We start from the raw sequence: 12,049 nt of genomic DNA on the forward strand, positions 1-12,049 counted from the left end.
ATCTACTTTCCTGTTTTTGCCACCAAAGTGGATAACCTCACATTTATCCACATTATACTGCATCTGCCATGCATTTGCCCACTCACCCAACCTATCCAAGTCACCTTGCAGTCTCCTAGCATCCTCCCCACAGCTAACACTGCCCCCCAGCTTTGTGTAATCCACAAACTTGGAGATGTTGCATTCAATTCCCTTGTCCAAATCATTAATATATATTGTAAATAGCTGGGGTCCCAGCACCGAGCCTTGCGGTACCCCACTAGTCACTGCCTGCCATTCTGAAAAGGACCCGCTTACTCCTACTCTTTGCTTCCTGTCTGCCAGCCAGTTCTCTATCCACATCAATACTGAACCCCCAATACCGTGTGCTTTAAGTTTGCATACTAATCTCTTATGTGGGACCTTGTCAAAAGCCTTCTGAAAGTCTAGATATAACACATCCACTGGTTCTCCCTTATCCACTCTACTAGTTACATGCTTGAAAAATTCTATAAGATTCGTCAGACATGATTTACCTTTCATAAATCCATGCTGACTTTGTCCAATGATTCACCACTTTCCAAATGTGCTGCTATCCCATCTTTAATAACTGATTCTAGCAGTTTCCCCACTACCGATGTAAGACTAACTGGTCTGTAATTCCCTGTTTTCTCTCTCCCTCCCTTTTTAAAAAGTGGGGTTACGTTAGCTACTCTCCAATCCTCAGGAACTACTCAGAATCTAAAGAGTTTTGAAAAATTATCAATAATGCATCCACTATTTCTGGGGCTACTTCCTTAAGTACTCTGGGATGCAGCCTATCTGGCCCTGCGGATTTATCGGCCTTTAATCCATTCAATTTACCTAACACCACTTCCCATCTAACCTGGATTTCACTCAGTTCCTCCATATCATTTGACCCCCGGTCCCTTGCTATTTCCGGCAGATTATTTATGTCTTCCTTAGTGAAGACAGAATCAAAGTAGTTATTCAATTGGTCTGCCATGTCCTTGTTCTCCAAGATCAATACATCTGTTTCTGACTGCAAGGGACCTACATTTGTTTTAACTAATCTTTTTACCTTCACATATGTATAAAAACCTTTGCAGTCAGTTTTTATGTTCCATGCCATTGTACTTGAGTTTGAACTGATCTTATCTATGTATGGTATATTTTCGATCTGTTTGGATAGCATGCAAAACAAAGCTTTACACTCGTTAAATGTGGCACTAATAAACCTAAACCTAAAAAGTGCATGCTTGCCTTTATCATGAGTGGGCAGCAGTGATCCAGGTTACTATGGAAGAGTGTACAGGAAGAACTGCAGTTGCTGGTTTATACTGAAGATAGACATGTTGGAGTAACTGAAAGGAATTGGTGACGTTTTGGACCGGAACCATTCTTCAGACTTCTGAAGTCTAAAGGAGGGTTTCAACATGAACCGTCACATATCCATGTTTTCCAGAGATGCTGCCCGACCCGCTGAGTTACTTCAACATTTTGTGTCTATCTTCACAGTGAAAGGGAGCAAGTCTTCCCTGTTTCTGTCCCTTTCCCTTGGCTTTCAACGATTCAATGATACTTTATTGTCACTTGAACCGAGGTGCAGTGAAATTCTTTAATTTTGCATACAACCTGGTAATATGATACAGCAGACCTCACCTAGGCAGTACACAAAGAGTTGCCACATACCTGGCTCCGACAGTCACAAAAAGTTAATTGAACAGCGATGAACCTGGCCTGCCGTTGCCCTTCCCCCACCTGCTGGGTCCCCCCTTTGTTCTCAGTGGCCCCCCCCAAGCCGGGTCCCTCCTTTTTCTCCAAAGAGCATTTAGTTCCTGGAGCACACGGGTGAGGCTTGGCTCATTCCGTAACTATGCTCCTACATGGACTCGCAGTTCATGCACAGTTCATGTTGCCTGCAAGCCGCGCTTACTCAGCGCCCTGGCCAGAAGAGATAGTCCTGAACTGTCTTGAACTGAATTGAAGTTAATTGTGTTCTGGTCTTGTCCTAGATACCCCGTGACACCCAATCAATTCTGCTACTCGTCCAACGACTAGAAAGACTGAACAGCAGAAGAACTTGATGTTTGCCCAAAGCCCACACAGAGATGGGGAGAGCGCGAGGGAATTCTGAAGGCTTGCGTCCCAGAGCTGTCAGGAAACGGGCTGCTTGTTCTTTATCGTGGCGCTGAGCAGATAAACAAAGCGAGACAACCCACTCTATCAATCGCACTATATTGCACAAGGATCTGCATCCAAGTGTCGGTGGACCACACAAGATCCCTGTGACCTGGTCACCATGTTATAGGAAAGATGTTGTCAAGCTGGACAGGGTGCAGAGAAGCTTTACGAGGATTTTGCCATGACGCGAGGGCCTGAGCTATAGGGAGAGGCTGCGCAGGCTGGGGCTTTATTCCTTGATGCGCAGGAGGATGAGGGGTAATTTTATAGAGGCGTACAAAATCATGAAAGGAAAAGATCAGGTAGATGCACAGAGTCTCTTGCTCAGAGTAGGGGAAATGAGAACCAGAGGACATAGGTTTAAGGTGAGGGCGAAAGATTTAATAGGAACCCGCGGGGTAACTTTTTCATACACACAGTGGTGGGTGTATAGAAGGAGCTACTGGAGGAGATAGTTGAGGCAGGTACTGCTGCAATGTTTAAGAAGCAGTCATACAGTGCGGAAACAAACCCTTTGGCCATTCTTGTCCACACTGACCAACATGCCCCATCTACATGAGTCCACCTGCCTGCGTTTGGCCCACATTCTTCTGAATCTATCCTATCCATGTATCTGTCTAAATGTTTCTTAAGTGGGACAAATGGTACCTTCAACACATCTCCTGACTAATGTTTCCACCATCTACAAAGCAGACATCAGAAGAGTGAATGAAGCCCCTGCTATCAACACAATCCAGTGGAAAGGAGTCAACAAGTTTGGCATTCGATCCTCTATCCTAAACATTCACCCTCCAATGCCTGCTGCCTCCACCAAACAGGTACAATCCTGTCCCTTGAGATGCAATGAGAAAACAGGCCCTTCAGCCCACCGAGTCCATGCCGACCTGCACTATCCTACACACTAGGGACAATCTACAAACGAGTGCTGTCTGTACAGACTTTGTACGTTCACCCCGTGACTGTGTGAGTTTTCTCCGGGTGCTCCGGTTTCCTCGCAAACTCCAAAGATGTACAGATTTGTAAGTTAATTGGTTTCGGTAATATTGTAAATGTTCTCTAGTGCGTGTGCGTTAGTGTTAGTATATGGGGATTGCTGGTCGGCATGGACTCGATGGGCCGAAATGCTTGTTTCCTTGCTGTATTTCTAAAATAAAATAAAATAAATTTTTAATCTGTCATTAAAATTTAACCTACAACTTCTCCAATCTACAAAATTATGTTTTATTTTATTTTAAGCACCCTAATCAAGCTGGTCCACCTATTGAAATTAAATTGGATACAGAGCATTGAAAAAAAAACATATTTTAGGGAAATTTGAAAATAGCAACAAGACTAATTGGATAGCTATTCAGAGTTACAGAGCCACACAGCACAGAAGTAGGTTATCTGGCCCTAATCATCCACGATGACCAAGATGCTTCATCCAAGCTAGCTCTTTTGCCTACTTTTTGGCATATACTTTTAAACCTTTCCAATCTATGTACCTGGCCAAACATCTTTCAAATGTTATTTTACCTCTCCCAACTACCTACTCTGGAGGCTCATTTTATATATCTATGTGAAAAGGTTGCCCCTCAGGTTCTTATTAAATCTTTTCACTCTCACCTTAAACCTGTGCCCTTTAGTACTTAATTGCCCTACTCTGGGCAAAGGTCTCTAAGCATTATCTACTCCTCTTGTTTCAAACAGAGCCACAATTAACTGGATGGCCTCCTTAGGAACAGCGTGATTCTAGATACATTAATCTGTTTGTCTTGACCTAAACCCAGTTCAACAATCATTGTTTGAGCCACTAAATTCCATAATCGGTCTTGCTAATCTTTTCTGTACCATCCTCATGTATTTATATATTCCGGTAAGGATAATCTGACAAGTTTTCTCCATTTCAAAACACAGGATTGAAGCAACCTGTTGTAACTTGTGCATAAATGCCTTCAAGATACATAGCAGTGGGTGATAAGGTTGTTGTATACCAAGTGACTGGGTACTTACAGCTACAAATAAACAATTATCGCCGAACCCTGTTAGTTTTCCACTGATTGCCAACGAGAGTGTCTTCCTTTCCTGTCTCACTGGTACTCGATACAGAGAAATATACATTGACCAGGGCATAAGTCAGACCATGCCATACAATGGAGAACAAAAAAAATGCTGGAATAACTCAACGGGTCAGGCATCTCTGGAGAACATGGTTAGGTGACGTTTAGGATTGGGACCCTTCTTCAGACTGTTTGAAAAAGGGTCCTGACCTGAAATGTCACCTATCCAAGTCAGTCTGAAGAAGGGTCCCAACCTAATTCAATGGTTCAATAGTTCCTTTATTAATACGTGTACCAAGGTGCAGTGAAATATATTTTTTGTACACCGATCATGCTATACACGGGTATAATAAGTACATAATACATATAAACAGCTCACTGATTCTATATGCAACAGTCGCCAGGTTTTGGCACAATTCCCCAATCCTAACTGCAGCTGAGCATAAAGGCAGCCATCCCCTCCATTTGCTCGTCCCACAGACCATCGTCTCTCTCCTAGCCCGACCATATTCAACCTTTTTGCCTCAGGGTTGAGTTAAAAGGGTCACGACCAGAAACATCACCTACCCATATCCAGTTTGTACAAGGGTCCCGACCAGAAACGTCACCTATCCATGTTCTCCAAAGATGCTGCCTGCCCCCCTGAGTTACTCCAACACTTTGTGTCCTTGTATCTACATTTTAAATGCCCTACGATGGAACTGGTTCAGACCTAACCAGTCATCAGTTAATCCTTTGGCTTATGTTCAGATTTATTATTGTCACATGTACTGACGTACAGTAAAAAGCTTTTGCTTATATGCTATCATATCAAAAGAGATAATACTAAATATGAATACAATCAAGCCAAACACTAGTAATTGCTCTACCTTTTGCCCTACAAAAGATAGAGCAAAGGGAAAAATGGCAGAGTGCAGAATTTACTTCTCAGCGAAGATAGACACAAAAAGCTGGAGTAACTCAGCAGGACAGGCAGCATCTCTGGAGAGAACGAATGGGTGATGTTTTCGGGTCGAGACCCTTCTTCAGACTGAGTGTAAAAGTTCCAGAAAAAGAGTCTGATGTCCGCAATGCGGTAGGTTGGAAGTTCGGGACTGTGCCCTAGATTATTGATGGGCCGTTCAGAAGCCTGACAGGGAAGATGCTGTTCCTGAGGCTGATGGTGTACGCTTTCAAGCTTCTGAATCTTCTGCCCGACAGAAGTGGAGAGAAAAAGGAATGACTGGGGTGGGAAAGAACCTTGGCTGCTTTCCCAAGTGTAGATGGAGTCAATGGTAGGGAGTCTAGTCTCTGGTCCCTGGGATTATATCAGCGCTGGCTGTTTGAAAATCATCCCAGTTTAATGTGAGCAGCTCTCTGTAAGGAGTTTTTTTTCTATGCGTGCATTCATCACTGGAAAGTATTGGTAAGGATTTACAGAGCAGGGGCACATAGCAAGGATAAGGTGCGACATGTCTAGAGTTAAAGATAGCGAATCACTCCAGTTTCTCCGATCTTTCGCTGAAGATGGTCATTATTGCTTGGATAACGGGTAGCAATGTGATGCCGGCTGGAAGCCACCCACACTCTCCTCTGACCTACGTGGCACATACAAACTCAGATTCCGTCATTCCACCAGTGACAACCTACACACCCAAGGTGGCCTAATCCCTAACAGAGAATCCCTGTGTCAATCTAGGCCTTGCACTGCAAAATGCCAGCAAGAAGATTGTAAGGGTGGGCAGGGTGAGGGGAAAATAAGTAGGAAGAAACTACAGATGCTGGTTTATACTAAAGAGAGACACAAAGTGCTGGAGTAACTCACTGGGTCAGGCTGCATCGCTGGAGAGAAAGGGTGGGTAACGCTTTGGGTCGGAGCCTTTCTTTAGACGTTCCAACATAAAAAGCCATTGTTTTTCTTCAGAGATGCTGCCTGACCCGCTGAGTTACTCCAGCACTTTGTGCCGAACTTCAGCGGGGAAAATAAGTTTGGTATAGGTTAGAGATACAGCATGAAACCAGGCTTTGGCTCACTGAGTACTCACCGGCCATCAATTACCTGTGCACTCATTCCATTTTATCTCATTGTCATATCCTACACACTAGGAGCAAATTACAGAAGCCAATTCATCCACAAACCAACACGTCTTTGCAATTTGCGGTGGTGCAGCGGTAGATCTGCAGCCTTAAAGCACAAGAGACCCAGGTTCGATCCTGACTACAGGTGCTGACTGTATGGAGTTTGTACATTCTCCCCGTGACTGCATGGATTCCTCCCACACTCCAAAGACATACAGGCTTGTAAGTTAATTGGTTTCTCTTAATTGTAAGATTGTCCCTTGTGTGTGGAATAGTGCTAATGATCGCTGATTGACGCAGACTCGGTGGATCAAAGGGCCTGTTTCAATGCTGTATCTCAAAACTCTAGAGTCTAAAGTCTAAAGAAACCAGAACACCCGGAGAAAACCCACATGGGGCGCCGGGGAGATGGCTGCCCTACCGGCAGTGTTTGTTTTTCCATTCTTCTTGTTATTTTTTAGTGTGTTAAAAGCTTGTTTGAATGTGCTTCAGTTTGGTTATGTGGGGGAGGGGATCGGGGATTGGGGGAGACTTTTTTTTTTCAAGTTCCTACCTTGCCGGAGATGTGATTATTTTCGGATCACATTCTCCGGCATGCTCTGCGGCCCTCCATCGCTGGAGCTGGAGGCCTCCTCAGACTGCCGTGCGCTCCCACCGCAACCACCACGGACTTTACCATCAAGAGTTTATAATTCAGTTTAAAAAGATGTACAAAAACACTTTTTTAAAAGGATATTGGGATGAGGATAGGTGATTGTGAGTGGGATATTTGTTATACTGATTGTATTGGGATGGGGATTATAGGGTGTTCAAGAAGGAACTGCAGATGCTGGAAGATCGAAGGTACACAAAAATGCTGGAGAAACTCAGCGGGTGCAGCAGCATCTATGGAGCGAAGGAAATAGGTGACGTTTCGAGCCAAAACCTTCAGATTATAGGGTGATGGGTTGTATATATGACTAAGATACTGTATAGTATATGAAGGTTTTTTATTTTTATTTATTTTTCTCTCTTTTTTGTATGGCTTTGTAAATATTTGATCAGTGTATAAATGTAAATAATTTGGTGTAATATAGTTGCTGGTGTACATATGGTGTACATATAGCTGCTAAATTAGTATAAGATAATTATAAGCAGTTGAATAAGGGGTGGGAATTAATAAGCTTTGGCTTCTTCCTGCTCCTTTTCGGACACATACGATTTCATTTATTTATAGATACTGTTTATGACACTTTATAGATATTCTTGTTTTGTTTTTTTGTATGCTGTTTCACACTTGCTTTTTATTATTTTATTCTGTTCGAAATAAAGAATTAAATAAATAATAATATTAAAAAAAGAGCTTGCAGTCTTCGGGAGAGGATAGTCGGGAGCTCCAACGCCGCTGAAGGTTCGACCAGCCCCGACACGAGGTTCGATCATCCAGCGCGGGGGAGCTAACATCCCTCCGATGTGGGAGCGGATCGCCTCAATGCAGAGGGCCCGAAATGCCGCCGGCTACGGGAGTCAAGACCGTCCCTTCAACGGGGGTTCGAGGCCCACGGCTGTGGAAGAACTAAGGGAAAGAACTTGAACTTTATTTTGCCTTCCATCACAGTGAGGAATGTGTTGGAGTCACTGTGGTGGATATTCATGATAAAATGTGTTTTTGAGTGATCTGTTGCTTTTAATTGTATGACTGACCAATGAAATTCCTCGTATGTTGCCAAACAAACTTGGCAAATTAAGTGTGATTCTGATTCTGATTCTGATTCTGGTCACAGGGAGAACGCACAAATTATGTACAGAGAGCATCCGTAGTCGGGATCGAACCTGGTTCTCTGATGCTGGGAGACAGCAACGCCACTGTGCCGCCCTAAAAATAAGCTGTTATTCACGTTATTCCCTTTAGCATCTATCTGCACACTGTGGATGGATTGATTGTAATCATGTATTATCTTTCCGCTGACTGGATAGCACACAATAAAAGCTTTTCACTGTACCTCGATACATGTGACAATAAACTAACTCAAACTCAAACTTATATAGCTACTACCTGATTAGCTGGGTATGTCCATCAGTCATTTTGTTTCAGGCTTCCACCGACTGCTGTTTTCTTCATCTCGCAGTTCCAGTTTTTTTTTGTGTTTATTTTTCTAACTGCCCTTACTCATGTGTTAAATGGAGCAAAGCACAACATGCTGGAGGAAGTCACCATTTGTGGAGGCAGTGGAGAGATGACATTTCAGGTATGGACAGATTTTCAGGTCTGAAGAAGTGTCCCGAACTGAAACGTCATCTGTCTATTCCCGCCATAGATGCTGCCTGGACCCGCTGAATTCCCCCAACGTTTGTGTTTTGCTCAGGATTCCAGCATCTGCAGTGTCTTGTGTCTCCATTTGTTAATTAGATTACAACGATTAATAATCTAATTAATAGTTTGTAACAATTAATTGTTCTCAACAATGCAAACATCTGTGTTATCTGATCTTGGTCTCCACCCGATCAAAGATATCCACTTTGTTCTTTCCACCCTTAGGGCTTTACAGTGGTAGAGCTGCTGCCTCACACGCCAGAGTCCCGGTTACTGTCTTTGCGGAGGTTGTACATTGTCTCTGTGACTGTGTGTTTTCTCTGGGTGCAAGATTCAAAAGTGGAATCACATAGAACTAGTGTATGGGTGATCTATGGTCCACGTTGTATCTCTAAACGAAACTAGACCTCTCCCTCACTGCAACTTAAAACTTTCTTGTGCTCTTACATTTCCAGATCTGATGAAAGATCATTGCTTTGAAACATTAACTCTGTTTCTCTGTCCACAGATGCTGCCTGACCTGCCGGGTATTTCCAGTACTTTTTATTTTGCATTACCTCACATTAGCTCTGCTCTCCTGCAGCCACTCCTTTCCACTCAAATGAATGGAGTGCCTGTTGCTGTAGCAGGGCAGATTACTCAGTGTATGGATAGCTTCTGCAAGTTCCTGTTGTGCTACTGAGCTTCAGTTTGGAGAGCAGCCAGGAAAACACTAACAAAGAATGGCCTGTAAGTTTGGAACTTTACTGTATTTGCCCTGAAATCCTAAAGTTATTAGCACTTACACGGAGAAACGGGAGACTTCTGCGTGCAAGTCAATCATTTTCCTTCAGGTCAATAATTGCATAGAACACAAAGTGCTGGAGTAACCCAGCAGGCCAGACAGCAAAGCATCTCTAGAAGACATGGAAAGGTGATGTATTGGGTCGGGATACTTATTCAGGCTAATCCGTCTCAAAGATGAGTCCTGACCTGAAATGTCACCTATCCATGTTCTCCAGAAATGCTACCTGACGTTCTACACAAGATTCGACCATCCGCAGTTCCTTGTGACCATAGAAGCATAACCTTCTTCTCACTGTCATTTAGGTATCATTACCAATATGAGATATCATAGCAAGCAAGATGACATTACCCAGCTCACCGGAAAGCTCGATAATAACTTGATAAATGTTGGTGTAGAATGAAACTGCAGATGCTGGTTTAATACCAAAGATAGACACAAAGTGCTGGAGTAACTCAACGGGTCAGGCAGCATCTCTGGAGGACATTGATAACCAACATTTCAGGTCTTGACCCGAAAGGTCGTCTATCCATGTTTTCCAGAGATGTGGCTTGATCTACTGTGTTACTCCAGCACTTTGTGTCCATTTGTGCATTAAACAGCATTTGCAGTTCATTGTTTCTATATTTCTGCCGTATTTTGATCTAAGGTGCCGACAATGTCTCAACATCACCAGGTTAACTGGTGCAGGAATGTTAATGTGTTTGTTCCAATTATATCATATTGAAAAATGGTCCCTACCATGCCTTCCCGTTCAATTACTCCAGCACTTTGTGTGATTTTTAAATATCAAACTGAAACAGCTGGGAAACAGGCCCTTCTTCCCATCGAGTCCATGCCGACATCGATCACCCATCCGCACGAGTTCTATGTTATCCCACTTTCACATCCACTCATTACACACTAGGGGCAATTTACAGCAGGTAATTAACCTACAAACCTGCACGTCATTGCAATGTGGGAGGAATCCCATGCGGCCACAGGGAGAATGTGCACACAGACAGTAAACATAAAGAAAGTCAAGGAAGTAAAAAAAAAAAAGCAAAAATCCAATAAAAATGGTGTATTTGATCCCATGAGCTGAATGATACAGGTGCACACACCCTTTACGTTCTGTTATAAATTACTATCATAACTTACCAAATAACATTAAGTTCTGTAGTGGGACAGGGCAGGGAAAGGTACTGACCTTCCCACCATTGAAGGGATCTACAAGAGTCACTGCCTCAAAAGGGCAGCCAGCATCATCAGAGACCCACACCACTCTGGCCACGCTCTCATTTCACTCCTGCAATCGGCAAGATATAGGAATCTGAAAACTGTAACATCCAGGTTCAGGAACATCTTATTCCCTGCAACCATCAGGCTATTAAACATTACAATCTCCAAATCGGCTCTGAACTACATAGACTTGGCACATTATTTTTGACTTTGCATTATTATGGGTTTTACAGAGTACTATGTTTACATATCTGTGTAAGAAGGAACTGCAGATGCTGGTTCATACCAAAGATAAGACACAAAAAGCAGGAGTAACTCGACCCAAAACATCACCCATTCCTTCTCTCCAGAGATGCTGCCTGTCCCGCTGAGTTACTCCAGCTTTTTGTGTCTATGTTTACATATTTGTTGTGTTGCTGCAAGTAAGAATTTGATTGATCTGTATCGGGGCATATGACAATAAAACACTATTGCTTCACAATTCACAAACTTCAGATGAAATTCACCTGAAAGAAGGTTATCAAGTTGAAACATTAACACGTTTCTCTCCACAGATACTGACTGATCTGCTGACTATCTCGTCTTCGCCGGTGTCAATCACAAAACTTGAAAATATGGACATTTTGTTTTAAATTCAAGAACTTCTTTATTATTTTCTTCTATATAATTTACAGAATACCTATAAAATAATCATATTTCTCAGTGTGATAGCAATTCTTCATTTCGATAGTACTGCATCCATACAACTTTTGTAAGTTCTTTTAACCAGTTACAAACCAACCTTCTTCATATGTCATGACTCCCCAATAGGAAGTTACATCGCTTAGATTTAAAAAACTAAGAAACGTAACTCTAGGAACAAGTCAAATCTAAGCCGTTGGCAATTATTAAAGATAGACACAAATTGCTGGAGTAACTCAGTGGGTCTGGCAGCATCTCTGGAGTTACTTAGTCTCATACTCCCCTCCCCTCCCTCCCTCCTTCCTCCTAGTCCCCTTCCTCCTCCCCAGTCGTTTTACCAGCTCCACGGTTCTCCACATTGTTTCTCTTGAGATCACGTCTTCCCGAGCCAACAATGGATCTACCAGGCACCTGAGGTAATTTGTGGCTGGCCAGAATTTGTCCTGGTCTTTTCTCACCTCCAGTTCTTTACCTCCTCCCCCCCCCCCTCCCCCCCTCCCCCCATCTTCCCCTGCCCCCACCCTCCCCCCTCCTCCTCCTCCCCCGCCCCAACCCCTACTTGCAGTCTGAAGAAAAGTCCCAACCCAAAATATCACTCATCCTCTATCTCCAGAGATGCTGCCTGACCCGCTGAGTTATTCCAGCACCTTGTGTCTATCTTTGGTATAAACAAGCATCCACAGTTCTTTGTTTCTACAGATGCCAATCATTCCTTGGGTACAAGTTTAGTTTAGTTTAGTTTAGTTTAGGTTATTGTCGGGTGCAGTGAAAAGCGATTATTATTAGTAGAGAATGGATACTTAAATGTAA

The sequence above is a fragment of the Leucoraja erinacea genome, chromosome 8 (assembly GCF_028641065.1).
Source record: "Leucoraja erinacea ecotype New England chromosome 8, Leri_hhj_1, whole genome shotgun sequence".
NCBI lineage: Eukaryota > Metazoa > Chordata > Chondrichthyes > Rajiformes > Rajidae > Leucoraja > Leucoraja erinaceus.